The sequence below is a fragment of the Lissotriton helveticus genome, chromosome 8 (assembly GCF_964261635.1).
Source record: "Lissotriton helveticus chromosome 8, aLisHel1.1, whole genome shotgun sequence".
NCBI lineage: Eukaryota > Metazoa > Chordata > Amphibia > Caudata > Salamandridae > Lissotriton > Lissotriton helveticus.
Window position 1 is genome coordinate 1,309,692,908 of NC_136069.1, and position 16,354 is coordinate 1,309,709,261.

Consider the following 16,354-nt stretch of genomic DNA (forward strand, 5'->3'; position numbering starts at 1 on the left):
GCCACCGTCCCGCGTATCCGAAGAACAACCCCCGGCGGGAGATCCTTCTCCCACCTTGCCGCCAAGACATGGAACACCCTCCCACTGAGCCTACGACAGACCCAAGACCTGCTGACCTCCAGGAGGACACTAAAGACCTGGCTGTTCGATCAGTAGCGCCCCCCCCCCCCTCCCCCCCCCCAGCGCCTTTAGACCCTCGTGTGTATGTAGGATGCTTAAGAAATGAATAATTGATTGAATGGGTTCCTTAGACCCCTGCACACCAGTGCCACTGCACCTGCTTTACTAATGATAGCTACTGTCTTGCAAAGGATGCTGTCTCCTCTATCCCTCTCTTTCCTATCTCTCTGATGCCCAAACCAAGGTATCTCATCTGCTTGAATTTTCCCCTCCAATGGGCTTTGCTCCAGGCCTAAAGCAACACTGGCACAGCAAGCATTCACTGGTCCCCTTTTAATAATGGGAGGATAGTAAAACAGCCCTAATTCTACAAGCAAATAGCTATGTGGATTGACAGGCAAGGGGGTTAAAAAAAAAGGGATTTTAGTTAAGAGGCTTAAACCGCAGTAGATATGCACAAGTTTGATACTAAAATGTGTATGTTTACATATAAGTGGATTTATTTATCATCTGTGGGTTTTAATCTATTTAAACCTCTCAGGCATTTAAGCATGAGTGCACATTTATCAGTTAATGAAGCTCCTTTTCTTTCACAAACCCAAAATAAATAGAGATAAATACAGATAAAATTAGCAAAAGATTAATATGGAGTGTGTAATATTTAATTAATATTAAGTGTGTCCTCATGTAATGTAACTGGTGCTATGTAAAGCGCTCTGATAACTGATTCGGTTCTAATTCGCGCTATATAAAACTCTGCAAAAAAAAAAAAATGGATAAATACAGACGGAAAAGTAAAAAAAAATACCATAAAACCGGGAGCCCTAAATGTAACTAAACTGTAGTGAAACATGTATACTAGTATATAGGCAGGGTCCGGCTGGCCTATAGGGCAATCGGGCAGTGCGCCATGGGCTGGTCTGACAGATCAGTTTGTGGGACGGTTTTGTAGCAGTTGTGGGTCAGGTTAATGACAGTTGGGCAGTTTTTCACTGTTGATGTTCATGGTATTAACACTTTTTAGCTATCGGCTTCGCTACTGGGAGCCACTTTAATTTTGGTACCTATTTTTCTCTCACAGTCCGACACTGTATATAGATAATCCTCGTTTGGCCCTATTAGGAGAAGGTTTATATTGTGTTGCAAAATTTACTTTTCTACAAATTTGTGATTTAATGACTACATGATGCAAATTATTACCTTGTGGGAAAACCTGAAAACCTATGTTCTGTTCATTAGGCCTGAAATGTTTACTGCGACAAGGCAATTATGTCATTTATCAGATTCCATAGGCCTGATATGTATTTTTTTTAATGAAAAGCTATGACAAAGGTTATAGGGAAGGCTATTTATAGGGGGAAAATACATGTTGAAGCCAATAGGCCTTAAAGGTAGGATTGTTATTACACTATGTTAAAGCCTGTAACCAGGTGTTTTGTTTGATAGGATATCACAGTTTATTGTAGTAGGCAAAGATTTTGATGTTGGCTACCTACTCTGATAAATCCTGAAGGTAGAATATGTGGATTGTGGTAATCCCTGTTAGACTGTATTAGAAGGACTTGTACATTGTTTTGCCGGATTAAATGTTGTACATATTTGTAATTTTATGACTGTTGCCTTGTGGGAAATCTTGTGCTCAATTGAGTAGGCCGGGGATGGTTATTTTGACAAGCCATTGACAATGGCTATAAGCCATTTGATTATTGGGATGGGAAAGATATTCCATGCAATATGTCTTATTTGCTTATTATGAAAGGGCATGAATGTAGGCCCATCTTATTATATGTGAAAATCATGTGTAAAAGACAATAGGTCCTTAAGAGTTATAGATAGTAAACATTTTAAAGTCTGTAGATATTTTGTCACAGGGAATAGAGATTACTGTAGAAAGCAAGACATTTTGTGTTGTTTTTCTGCTACGACATCCCCAGGTATAGCTGATTTTCACAGTGATAGTTTTGTTAGGCCCGTTTAGGAGAGGTTGTATATTTTTTTCTAATTGCAATATTATATGTGACTGTAATATTAAATCTATATATTTCTGATGGCTGATTTCTTGAGAAACTGATTTCTTTAAAGAGTGACAAGACAATGATGAAGGCTAAAGGCCTGATTCGTTTATTGGGGTATGTTAAGTCAGATACGTTTATTATGCAAATCTACCAAAAAGGCAGTAGGCCTGGGCTATTTATTGTGAGAAGCATTTGTCAAAGCAAATAGTGCTTTAAGTGTGGATTTTTTCACTGTGTTCTGTAGACATCAATTTGTTACATGGAATCTCACAGCTTACCATAGTAGGCATGGCTTTTGGGGTGCTTGATCCCATAATTCCTTGTGTTGGTTTTCTCTCTGAATCCTTTTCATCTCTATTATTCTCTGTGCTAGTGTAGTTTCTAGTTTCAGTCTCTTGTTAGTTTATAGTTTCTCATTTCCTGCTCTTGAACCTGGTCTATGCTGTTTTCTAGTTATTATTTTCATTATGTTTTTCTGCTCCATTCCAAATTTGGTCTGTGAAAAGTTGGCCTGGTATATGATGCTCACTAGTTCTAGTGATCACCTTGTACCATGCCAAGCAACCCTTATGGTGCAGGTTGTAAAGTCAACCTTATAGACAAGCTATCCTAGGGGTAGCATGGACTAAGCAGTCTTAGGCTAAACTCTGTAAAGGCATGTGAAGCAAGCTGTTTTACCATACACAATCCCTTGAATACCAAATGAAAGGACACCACACAGATATATATTGAAAATATATATAGATTTATATCTACAAATATCCCTGATACTCTTTATGAGCACAGAAGCAAATGCGTTAAAACAAAACACAGTTTAAATACACAAAAGTTGCACAATTATGGATGAGCCCTAGGGGCCACCTAAACCATATACTAAAATAGTGGTATAAGAACCACTATGGGGAAAGTGAAGAGGCCTAGGGCCTGGGGAATCGCTGGAGCTGTTCGGCACTAGCAGTGAAGAAGTCGGGAAAGGCCCGCGGGACTCGGGTGCAGTGCGGAAAGTGCACGCTTTACCAATACAATGTCAATGGTGCGTAAACGTTACAAAGTTAGTTATTAAGGAACCTTCCGAGTGACCTAGAAGGATGAAACTTTAGACACAGATACTAGAGGTGTATACCAGTGTGGGAACACCGGCGTTGCTGAGTTACCTCACCCACAGGGAGCGGGTGCACAGGGTCGAAGTAGTGTCGGGTTTCGTCACGCAGGTCGATGGTGCTTGGAGCTGAAGATGCTGCAGGCGGCTCGATGTGAAGAGTTCCGGTGGATCCAAGGGTGGATCTGAAGAGGTGAAGACCTGAAAGCAGAGGGGACAATGTTCAAAGTCACTAGCCAGTGACTACCGTGGAACCAGATTGGAACCAGGCGATGTCGGGTGCAAACAGGCGTCAAGGTGTAGCTTCTCTCTGCAGCCACGTGGACACGAGGGGTCGAAGACGTCCAGAAGTCGGTCACGAGCTGTCCCACGCAGGCTTCTCGCTGTTGGCGGTGTCGGCAACTTGATTGGAGCAAACAGGCCTTGGCTAATTCAAGCCAGGCAGGAATCAAAAAAGGTTTGTTACTCGGACCAGCAAGGTCAGAGCAGGGGCTCCTTTTTACAGGAGCAAGGGCAAGTCTGGAGCAACCAGACCCGCAGTGTAAGTTGAAGGTTTCGTCGCCAAGATGGCCGCTAGCCACGTGGCAAGTGGACGGGATGGCGCGTCGAGTGGCACAGTGCAAAAGGGCCCCACGCAGATCGTGGGGATGCTGGGGGGCTGATCTTCGGTGCAAGGGCTGCTCGAGGTTGGGGCTTCTCAAACCCCAAAGCACAGCGTCGAGGGTGCCTCTGATGCTGCGCAGTCAGCGTTTCGGGGGTCTTCCAAGAGGTCCAGTCCCACGTCTCTCGGTGCCTCCACGGGTCCCTTCTTTGCAGGGACTGTGGATCGGGCTGTGAGAAGTCTGGGAGTCTGGGTCTTGTCAGGCTCTGGGCTCGGGCTCCGGCGGGAGGCGGCGGCAAAGCAGACGTCGAGTTGCTGGTTGGTGCCTGTATTCACAGGGTGGTCACTCCTTGGCCACAAGGGAGATTCTCTTCCGTCTTCTGAGCAGCAGAATGTCGAAGTCCAGTCTTCTTCTGTATTTCAAGTTGATTCAGGATGATCTGAAGTCTCAGGACACAGCTCCCACTCTTATTCGAATCTGGGGGGCCGGATCACCTACTAGGTCCCTCCTCTGGGTGGAACCAGGAAGGGGGGTGGTTACACCCCCTTTCCTTTGTCCAGTTTCGCGCCAGGACTGGGGCTGGAAAGCCCCAGCACCAGTTTGAACTGGCCTATGCACAGGGACACCTTGTGTGCCCCAGGCATGTCTGATTCTATTCAGCCCTGTCCTACCCAATACACAAAATCCTGTCTGGGGTGGTGCTAGCACCTCCCCAGGCAGGAAACCCTTTGTCCAAGCTGCCCTCGCTGGAAGGACTCCCAGCAGCAGGAGGTCAGACTTGTGTCTGTGGTGGCAGCATCCATTTTGTGATGCTGAGGCTCTGTTTAACTTTAACCGGGGTTCAGGCTAGGTACATGTCGTGTCCCTCTAGAAGGGTGGAATGCTACCCCCGTCGCCAGAACTGGCGAGGGGGTAGTATTCCAATTCGTATGACACCTTACTCGACATATTTTGATAAAGCCAAACCCAAGATAGCATTTAACCGCGAGGTTCATAATGCACTTAAGAGTATATGGTATGGCAATATCATGAAACAGCTAAAGTACATGGTTCCGAAAGCTGCAGACAGGCTCAGCTCATGCCAGAGCACCATCTCACATATTTCCAAGCACTCTGCCTCCAGGATTGATGAGGCCTTCCATAGGAGTGACTGATAGGAACATATGTGTCCATTTTAGGTTAGGTATAGGCATACTACACCTAAGTAAGGGGTGGTTACACCGACTTACCCCAGCTGAGTGATCAGCCAGTTGTGTCAAATATGGAGGCCAGGCCAGGGGTGGCACAATACATGCTGCAGCCCCTGGTAGGCCTTGAAAGCACCTATGCCCTGGGTACCTGGGTACACTGTTACAGGGGCCAATAAGGTGAACCAGTTCCAATTGTGTATGTACCTAAGGTACATGGAGTCCATTTTAAGGAGAGAGCAATTAGCCTGGGGCCCTGAATAGCAGGATCCCAGGCCAACTATGTCAAAAACCAGCTAAACACCAGGCAAAAAGTTTGGAGGTAACCATAGTCAGATATCCACCTTCCTACATGGTCCACTATCTGTTGCAGTCCCAAATGCATTTAACGTGTGACCTCTGGCTTGGAGTTGCCATTCTAATAAGGGAAGGGGAACACTTCTGTTGTTGTGCCTAGGTCCTTGGAGTCTTACCTGTCTCGCTGTTGTTGTCCTCGGTCCACCTTGCCCCGAGTAGGAGAGTCTGTATGACAGCAGTTCCAAACTATGACTTTGCTGTATGACTGTTGTTAAGAGCAATCTACAAGTATCAGCCGAAGGGCTTTCCATAAACTACCAGGAGGCCCCTAGCCATAGACTAGTGCATCTCTTACTTTGAAAAAACCTTGTTATCCTGTAATCTTGCTTTTCTCCTGTATCCCTCCGTGCCTCCAATTACAGCCATGTCCTGTGACCACAGTTTATTTCTTTAAGTAGCCTGGCAATTAACTTGCCTGGTCACCTTGCTAACTATTACCTCTAGAATCACCTATGCGTGACTTCACTCCCCGACAAAGATTGCAAATCACTGCTATTTTAAAATCGTTACCTATTGTTAATTGCAAACACATGCCCCCTACGTAGCCTTTCTAGGTCTGGCCCACATAGCGCATGTGCTGTGCTTTGAGATTTCAACCCACCCACAGCACACCATTAGTTGTTTTCATTGTCACTCTCATCTGCAATCTTTCTATTGTTTCGCACCCATAGACTTCCATTTCTTTCTCGTGTTAGGTCCTCTCTGTCGCATGGACCAAGTACAAATATTCTTCCTCGTCTTTTGGCAACGCAGTATTTTCTTTATTTAATAATCCTTTCTGTATTATTCCTGGACATGAAATGTGCTTTCTAACATTTAACACAGGCATACACTTTTTTATTTATGTTGCATTCACCCTATCTGGTGTGTTTCGTGATGCTTTACTTACTTACACTCACAACTGTACTACTCTACACTACTCCACTCTATTCTAAAGGTAACCATTTTACTCTATGCCACTCTATTCTACGCCACTCCACTCCACACAATGCAACTCTATGCCACTCCATTCTACTTTACACCATGCTACTCTATACCACTTCAAGGCATTCTATGTGTCTCCACTCTACGGCACTCCAGTCCACTCCACGCCACTCTTTGACTCTCTACTCTACACCACTCCACTCCACTCAATGCCAATCCACTCTACACCATTCAACTCCACTCTCCTCTATGCCATACCACTAACTTTTAGCCATGCTGGACAGCAGCCACGCTGATGTACAACATGACAAAAGGGCACAGTAAAAACCAATAGCTCTTACATAGGTGAAACCTATTGGCTTTGCAAAGCTTGTTCTTTTCAGGTTATGGCTTGACAGTGCATCTGCCTGCGGACCTTACGTGATCACCAGAAAAAAGGACCACTGAAAGTGGGGCTTTGGATTCGCTCACATGTTGGTTTCCTGGATAGCATTTAAGTGGACAGAAGTTGTATTCGTGCACAAAGTAGTTACATTGCCTCCGTTGTCTCTTATGATGCACTGGCACCAGCTGAGAACACAGACCATTTGGTTATTGCAGTAGACGCTAGTTACATGCGTCCTTTTATGGCAGTGATGCACAAGTTACTACTTGTGTAACGATATATCTGTAAGAGACATTAGTTAGTGATAGATTCCTTACCTTAGAATATCCCCAGGCGTCAGACTGGATCCGGAAACTTTTGCGTAGCAATACCCCTGCGCGTCAGTAGGCGTCGTCCGCGGCTCCGCGTCCGTCGTCCGCGTTAGCGCCAGAACGACGTCCCCGGAGTACTTAGACGCCGCCCTCGCGCACTGACGTCAGTTCTGATACACAGCTTTTCCGCGCCAGATACGCAGAGCCGTGATAGAACCAACACTGGTGCCATGAAACTAGGGCCCTGAAAGGGGATGACCTTAACCCTAGATATCGGTTCGCAGAACGGAGAGGATGGGTGGGTCGGTAAGGAATCTATCACTAACTAATGTCTCTTACAGATATATCGTTACACAAGTAGTAACTTGTGCATCTGAAAGAGACACGTTAGTGATAGATTCCTTACCTTAGAATAGATACCCCAGCAATATCAACCCCGGTGGAGGGTCTGCGAACCAATAAACACACCAGAAAGTCCTGGAGGACGGGACGGCCAAAGAAGCCATTCCTCCGGACTTGGCTGTCCAGGCAGTAGTGTCTCGCAAACGCGTGCAGCGAGGCCCACGTAGCTGCCTGACAAATGTCCTGCAAGGGGACTCCTCGGCCCAGGGCAGTAGTAATCGCCGTGGCCCGAGTGGAGTGGGCCCTCAGCCTAACAGGAGGTTTCTTTTTAGCCAAAGAGTAACACGCCTGAATGCACAATACGATCCCCCGAGAGATGGTCCGCTTGTGCACCGCCCGTCCTTTCTTAGCGCCCACATAACCAACAAAGAGTCGGTCATCCACCCGGAACTGGCGTGTGCGATCCAGATAGTAAGAGAGCGCACGTTTTGGGTCCAGACGGTGGAGCCTCTCTTCTTCTTTCGAGGGATGCGGAGGCGGAAAGAAGGTGGGCAAGGTGATGGACTGCCCGATGTGAAAGGCTGTGACTACCTTGGGCAGTAAAGAGGGCCTTGTCCGCAACACAACCTTGTCCGGATGGACAGAAAGGAAAGGAGGTTTGGAAGAAAGAGCCTGGAGCTCACTCACTCTCCTGGCAGAGGTGATGGCAACCAGGAATGCAGTCTTCAGAGTAAGAAGGCGAAGAGGACAGTTATGAAGTGGCTCAAAGGGAGCCCACATCAGAAAAGTAAGTACAAGGTTCAAGTCCCACTGAGGCATCACGAAAGGAACAGAAGGGAACATGTGTGTGATGCCCTTCAAAAACCTATTTACAATAGGGGACTTGAACAAAGATGGCTGATCAGGTAGCCTTAAGAAGGCGGAAAGGGCAGAAAGGTAGCCCTTGATAGTGCCCAGAGCAGAGCCCTGCTGGGCCAGAGAAAGAAGGAAGAGGAGAACCTCAGAAAGGGGGGCAGAGAGTGGATCCACAGCCTTTGCTGTGCACCATGCCACAAATCTGTACCACCTGCAGGTGTATACCGACTTTGTGGAGGGACGCCTGGCTGCCAGAATGACATTACAGACTTCAGGAGGCAAGTCAAATGGCCTCAACTGTCGCCCCTCAATCTCCAAGCTTGGAGGTGGAGACTGGACAGGTTCGGGTGGAGGACCGTCCCCTGCTGCTGCGACAGAAGGTCCTCCTGAAGAGGCAGACGAATCGGGGGATCGACAGACATGCTGAGTAGCTCTGGATACCAATATCTTCGTGCCCAGTCCGGAGCCACAAGGATAACCTGGGCCTGGTCACGCCTGATCTTCTTCAGCACTCTGGGCAGAAGTGATATAGGCGGAAAGGCATACAACAGACCGCAACTCCACTCGCGACGAAAAGCGTCTCCGAGCGAGTGCCGCCTTGGAAATTCCAACACGCAGAACTGATGCGCGTTCTCTTCTGTGGCGAATAGATCTAACCAAGGCTCTCCCCACTGCTGAAAGAGGCCTTGCGCCACATCCGAGTTCAGACGCAATTCGTGATCCATCATGCACCGATGGCTGAGTTTGTCCGCCCTGGCGTTCAGAGAACCTGCCAGGTGTTGAACCACCAGGGTCACGCCCTGGTGTTCCAGCCACTGCCAGAGGCGCAGAGCCTCCTGGCAGAGGGTCCATGACCACACCCCGCCCTGTTTGTTGCAGTACCACATGGCGGTGGTGTTGTCCGTGAACACCTGCACTACACTCCCCCGGACAGAGGGGAGGAATGCCTTCAGTGCAAGTCGGATCGCCGGCAGTTCCAGAAGGTTGATGTGGAGTTGGGACTCCCCCGGAGACCAGAGGCCTCTGATCTCTGCCTCTCCCATGTGGCCCCCCCAGCCCTGGAGGGACGCGTCTGTCACAACTATGTGCTCCAGTTGGGGTAGGGAGAGGGATCTGCCGCTGACCCAATCGGGGTCCGTGAACCACCACTGCAACTGTCTTGCAGCGCCCTCCGAGATCATGACATGGTCGGACAAGTTGCCCTGATGCTGGGCCCACTGAAACTTCAAGTAACACTGCAGAGCCCGCATCCACCACCTGGTGTGATGCACCAGAAGGATGCTGGAGGCCATCAGCCCCAGAAGCCGCAGCGTCAACCTGAACGAGACTCGGGATAAAGGCTGAAAGATCGGAATCAGAGCCTGAATATCCCGAACCCGCTGTTAGGGAGGATAAACCCGAAACTGCGCCGAGTCTAGAACCGCTCCGATGAAGAGGAGCTTCTGAGAGGGTCACAGGTGAGACTTCGGCACATTGATGGAGAACCCCAGCAGGTGCAGGAGGTCGGCTGTAGTCTGGAGGTGGCTGACGACTGTCTGGGGCGAGCCCGCCTTCAACAACCAGTTGTCGAGGTAGGGGAAGACTGAAACCCCTAACCTACGCAGATGAGCTGTGACCACCGCCATCACTTTCGTGAACACCCGTGGGGCACTGGTAAGGCCGAAGGGGAGCACGGTAAACTGAAAGTGCTCGTGGCCTACCGTGAACCGCAGGTGACGCCGGTGGGCCGGTAGGACAGGGATGTGGAAATAGGCGTCCTGCAAGTCCAACGCTACCATCCAGTCTCCTGGGTCTAGGGCAGCTAGGACCTAAGCCAAAGTCAGCATCTTGAACTTCTCCTTCCGGAGGAAGCCGTTGACGTTCCGTAGGTCCAAGATAGGGCGTCCAGAAAGTAGTAGGAGTAACAACCACACCCTACTTCTGGCCCAGGAACGCGCTCGATGGCTCACTTGGCCAAGAGGGCCGTAACTTCCTCTTGCAGAAGTTGCAAGTGATCCCCCGACACGCGGTGGTATTGCGGTGCAATGGCTGGAGGGGTCTCCTCGAAGGGGAGGGAGTAGCCCCTTCGGACGATTTGCAGCACCCAAATGTCCGACGTGACAGTGCACCAGTGGAAGTAGTGATGGCGAACCCTGCCCCCCACTGGCGTCACATGGGCCTGAAAGCACGGACTAGGAGGGTTTTGAGGTGAATGCTGCAGGGGAAGGTGTGGACTGGCCTCGCCGTTGTCCCCGACCGCCGCCACGGCGGTTTCCACGGCCGCCACTGCACTGTGTATTAGCCTGCGGTGCGTGGCTGGCAGCACGTGTGGGAGCGCCCCTTCCTTGGCCATGAAAGGAGCGAAAGGCACCCGTTTGCTGGCGTGGTCGAGAACACCTCCTTACCGAACTGTTCGTACCTCTTGGATTCCCGATCAGGCGGAGCCGTTGGGAATGCGGTCTGGGAAGTAGAGGCCTGGATGACCAGGCTCTCGGTAGTGGGGTGGGTGGACAAGAAGCAAGGGTCGCCTGGAGCCGGGCGCTAGCGTCTGGCCACGCTCCTATCTACAGGCTGACCTGTAGCGGGCTTGGACCAAGTGCCCAAAAGAACGTCACACAAGGCCTCATTAAACGGCAGCAGAGGCTCAGCCGAGCTTGCGTGCGGTTTAAGGACCTCAGTGAGGAGGTTAGTCCTCACGGCCGCAATGGGGAGCTCTAGGCCCAATGCCCTGGCTGCCCGCGTCAACACTACACTGTAGGCAGACCCCTCCTCCGATGCCACGGTTGGAGGGGAGTCAAAACCAGTGTCTGGCGAAGTGTCCACTCCACTGGCATCCCCAAGCTCATATGTCTGGTCCTGTTGAGACTGGCACTCCTGTGCCAGAGGGTCCACAGACCCCTCCCAATCTCCCTCGTCACCCATCACCTCAAATTCAGGTTCAACGGATGGGGCCGATTCGTGGAAGTAAAAGTCTCCATACGACGTCGAGAGCGGCGCCAGAACCGAATCAAGGGCAGGATCGGGGACGGCGTCGCCCGCAGCGACACCCTAGGGGCCGGCGCAGGTGAGGTCCTGAGGTCGACCGGCGACGACCCGGATCCGGATCCAGTGAGGGCCTGCGGCGCCGGGACCGAAGTCGCCGCCGGCGCCGGGGCCGAAGCACCGGACGGCATCCGAGCCGAAGCACCCGACGCGCTAGGCACTCCAGCCGGGTCTGCTGGGCCCGGAGGCGCCACGGAGCCCGGCGGAGGAGGGAGAGACCTCATGGCCATGAGGTACCGCTCGATCTCCTCTGGCGTCGCATCGTGCCCAGGGACCGGAAGGTATGGGGCAGGTTGCGACGCCCGCGACACCATCTGAGCCACGTGGGTGGTGTCGCGTGAGCGTCGGAAGAACGATGACGCCTTTCCGACTACTCATGCCTCTTACCGAGGACCTGGATCCTGAAGACCGATGCCGACTCTCGGAGCTACAAGGGCTCCGACCCCGCGATCGGTCCCTCGACCTCCTGTGGGACCGGGACCTCGAACGGCGCGGGGCCGACTGCCGGAGCTCAAGCCGCTTGTGGGACCACTCCCGCCTAGCCTTAGACGTCAGGGCCCGGCAGTCGGAGCAGGTTCAGTCGTGGTGGTCGAGGCCTAGACACTGAAGACACCGGCGATGGGGGTCGGTAACCGACATCATTCGGCCACACTTGGAGCAGGGTTTGAACCCGGGCATCCCAAGCGGCACCGTAGGAGTCGTAGCGACTCGAGAAAAACAGATCAAAAGATCAAAAAAGTTTAGTCAAAAAGTGACTAAGGGGTAGAGCTTCTCCGGATCTGCGCTAGCTGGCGCGGAAAAAAGAAGAACTGACGTCAGCGCACGAGGGCGGCGTCTAAGTACTCCGGCGACGTCGTTCCGGCACTAACGACGCCGACGACGGACGCGGAGCCGTGGACGACGCCTACCGACGTGCAGGGGTATTGCTACGCAAAAGTTTCCGCATCCAGTCTGACGCCTGGGGATATTCTAAGGTAAGGAATCTATCACTAACGTGTCTCTTTCAGATATAGCATATGAAGTTTGTTTAAAAAACAAAACAAAAAAAAAGCATTTCTATAAAATGAAAAAATAAAGAGCACTTTATATCTGGGTTGTTGGCGCACCCCTGTTTATTAGGTGTGCTTCTCTGCAATATACAGTTAGAAAGTGTGAAAAATCAAACGAAAACTATAAGAAACTAAAAAAAAACATATAAGACTATGGGACTACACTTGTATGATTTCCAACACAAAACAGATGCCATTGGACGGTTGACGGAGCCTTCTTTTTAGAAGGCTGGCTAAAAGGTAATGTGGTTCTGACCTATGATGGGCTAAATCATTTGATTGTCGAGGAGGACATTTTAAGTAACTGTTCTTTGAAGGTGTCACACCAGCATCTAGTGGATTATGAGTTTTCTAGCTCCAGAAAAATGGGTAATACAGCTGATGAGTGGGTGAGCACACATGTGCCCAAAAAAGCCATGAGGAAGATCCCAAGGTAAAGGAGGGGAGAAACAAGTCTCAAAAGAAAACTCCTTAAGGCCCCAAAATTCTGGTCAGGGAACAGGGTCCCATACCATGTCTAACAAGCAGGGAAAGTGGGAACGCAGGGGAATGAAACCCTTTGAAAAGGGCAAGCGCTTTGACTACTGTCAGCCAGGGCACTGAGAGGGGGTGCCTCCTGTCCCAGCCCAAAAGCTAGCCCTAGTGGGCACTCCAGTGGAGTGACTAGTATAGCTTTGAGGGACAATTTTCGAGAGGATGCCTTAATAGCCTTTAGTTGGTAAGTGGAGCCAGACCATGATGCTGGAAAGGCTGGTTTCCTCAGATCAGTATTTGCCAGGAGAGGTATGCAGGGTAAATAATGTCCATGAGAGAAACTCTGTCTGGTCTGTCACCTTGGTATCTCTAGAATGGGAGTGGGAACTTGCCCAGAGGAGGGTATTTGTCAGTCCTGACCTAACCTTAGACTGCATCCTTGGCAGTGAGGTTCCACAGGTGAAAAAACACATTTTAGTGTATTAAAGTACATAACACATATGAGCAGTGTATTTGACCAGCAAAAGCTCCTCCACTAAGGCGGAGGAGTGTCGTCCCACTGCTCTGTGAGCAGTTTAAAGAGGAACAATAAAATGATAATAAAGCAATGTTATCATTTTATTTTTCCGTACCTGCTTAGGTACATGGTGGGCTGGCCAGAGCAATCACCGGGGGGGGGGGAGTGATGAGCACACTCTAAGTGCGCATAATGGTTTGGCAGGCCAAACAGTCATGCGCACTTTGTCTGTACTCCACCGGCTGTATTGCACAGCCTGGGTGGAGAACATGCACAGCCTTCCAGTGATTCTCTGAGCGCCGAACCATAACGCTCAGACCAATAACAACGCTGCTGTATCACAGTGTAATGATTGGCTAGGGGAGTCTGTGTGCTTCCTGGAGTCCACCGAAGAAGACAGAGAGGAGGCCTGCAGGTAAGTGCTTTACATTTGTTTCCTTCAATTTACTGCCCCCCCCTCTGCCAGCTCCATTAAGTAGCAGCCATCACTGCTGCTTTGGCTGCCTCCCTGCCCAGTCTATCTCTGTATCTGCTGAGATGCCAACAGACATGGGAAAAGCAATGGACTACCCAGGCTCTCCTTGTTACTATGCCCCCACGGCACTGCTCAATGCACTGCTCTGTAGGAACATGGTTGTGGGTTTTAGCTACTATCGATGGCGTACCCCTCCCTTACCGGTTTCATTCCATTTCACAAGTCAGCATTGGTTGGTGACTTTGGAGAATCACTATGTCCTAATCCCTGCTTACACCTGCTCATAAATAACTCTTCCCCCCCAAAGAGCAATTCATGTGTTAAAAAACACACATCTGTTACAAATACACATCATCTTTAATAAACGCCCCTTCCAAACCCTGCTTATTTGTGGGTGGGCGGGATATGAAATTTAGCCCTACTGTAGGATTTTTCTTCAGCTCTTCACATACCAAGCCTTTAATTTTGACAAAAATGTATTCTCACGGTCAAGACTGATTTGCATGTGGCTGGTCTGAACTGGGGTGGCAAAGTGAGCTAAAGAACGATGATGGATTCAACCCAGATCATTGGCTGGGGCTGAGTGTCTGAAAAGTTTCAGCACTCCGTCCATCATCTCTTTGTGTTTGCTTTGTTCGCCCTAAGTTGGCAGGTATGCCCGGACCTGGGTGCCTTGCTCACTTTGCCACTGGATTCAAGCTAGCCCGGCTGATGAGGGGTGTTACCCCAAACCGGGCCCAGGATGCTTTTGTCTGGTCCAGGGAAGACATGGCTTGGCAGTTTGGGCTGGGCTGTTCCCATGAGTCACAGGGTCAAGACTGATTTGCATATAGCTGTGCCTGAACTGGGGTGGTGAAGTGAGCTAAAGAACGATGATGGATTCAACCCAGATCTGTGACTGGGGCGGAGTGTCTGAAAAGTTTCAGCACTCTCGAAGGGGAGGGAGTAACCCTTTTGGACTATCTGCAAAACCCACCTGTCCGACGTGATGGTTTGCCAGTGGAGGAGGTGGTGGTGAATACTGCTGCCCACCGGCCTCTGGTTGTCCTGAAAGGTCGAACTAGGAGGGTATGGAGGCTGCTGCAGGGGGGGTATGGGTGGACTGGCACACCCGTTGGCCCCCAGACCTGTGTCGCTGGGTCCCAAGACCGAGGCCACGCAGAGGCTGGGTAGCTTGTGCGGCCCTGTATCCAGATTATGTGGAAAGTGGTGGGGCACCCCCTTCTGGAGCTAAGAAAGGGGTTAAAGGCGGACTGCGTGTGGTAAGAGGCTGCCGCGATGCCCAAGGATCTGGTCGTAGCCCTAGAATCCTTGAAGCGGTAGAGCGCGGAGTCTGCCATGTCACTGAACAAGCGACGGCCATCAAAGGGCATGTCCAAAAGGGTGGATTGGACATCCCAAGAGAAACCAGAGGTCCTTAACCAGGCGTAGCGCCTCAAAGCTGGAAACCGTTCTGACCAGAGTCTTGGCAGTATCCAGTCCACACCGACTGGTGAATTTAGCTGGGCCTCCTCCGGGGCACTGTGACAGCACTTGCGCAACCGTATCCCACACCGTATGGGTATAACGGCACAAGAGGCATGCGGGGTTCACCAACCGCAGCGCTAAGCTGATGGAAGAAAACATCTTCTTCCCAAGGTGGTCCAGCTTCTTGGATTACCTCTCTGGGGGAGCAGTAGGGAATGTGCCCCTAGAAGACGAGGTTTGGCCCACCAAGCTCTCAAGGTAGGGTATTGGGAGAGGAAAAGTGGGTCGCCTAGGGCCCGGCAGTGGCGTGGGGCAATCATCCTTTCCACAGGAGCCCCTGTACTGGGCTTTGACCAAGTGCCCAAAAGGACGTCAGTGAGGGCTTCATTAAAAGACAGCAGAGGCTCCAAAGAGGCTGCTGCCAGTTGAAGGACTTCTGTCGGAAGTCCCGTCCAGAATGAGACGCCCATCTTGTTCCAAATTAGACCACAGCCTTGACAAAATGACAACATCTCCCATACCAAAGATATATCTATCGCACACTTGGTGCGCCAGAAATATGTACCTTGAGGTAAATTGCCGGCCGCTTACCTCTCCGTCGGTGCCTCAGTCTTCCAAATGATTTTAATTGAGAGGGAGGGATGATGCGTGATTTTATGATTTAAGAGACATGTATATTTAAACGTGCCTGTTTTCTTCCTTAGGCATGAAAATCATCCATCCTGTATAGAGGTATTGGTAAATGGTGACAAATTGTGCCATATTGTTTTGCATGTTTTGTTTTTGTCGTTGAATCCCGTTTATTGCAGTAGCTATGATTTAGAAGGTCCTGAAGAAAGCCAGGGTTCATTGGCTCATTTGGCAGAAACTAGTCGATCGAAGATCTGCGGCATATTTGTTGTTAGCCGCACCTGCATTTCTTTTAATAGGCATGGCAGCAGGCAATAATAAAATTGTTTGGTCTGCTATCATGTCCTTTTTAAATTCTCACTAATATATTTGTTTTTACACTGCACTTTTGACTAGGTCTGTGTACTTTTAACATGAGGCTGGTAGTCATTGTATATTGATTCTTATGGTTTCCTAGCTATCTGGTCCACACTCCCAGTTCCATCCCTGGTTCAAGAAGGGTGATGTGACAGGGAAGCTGGAAT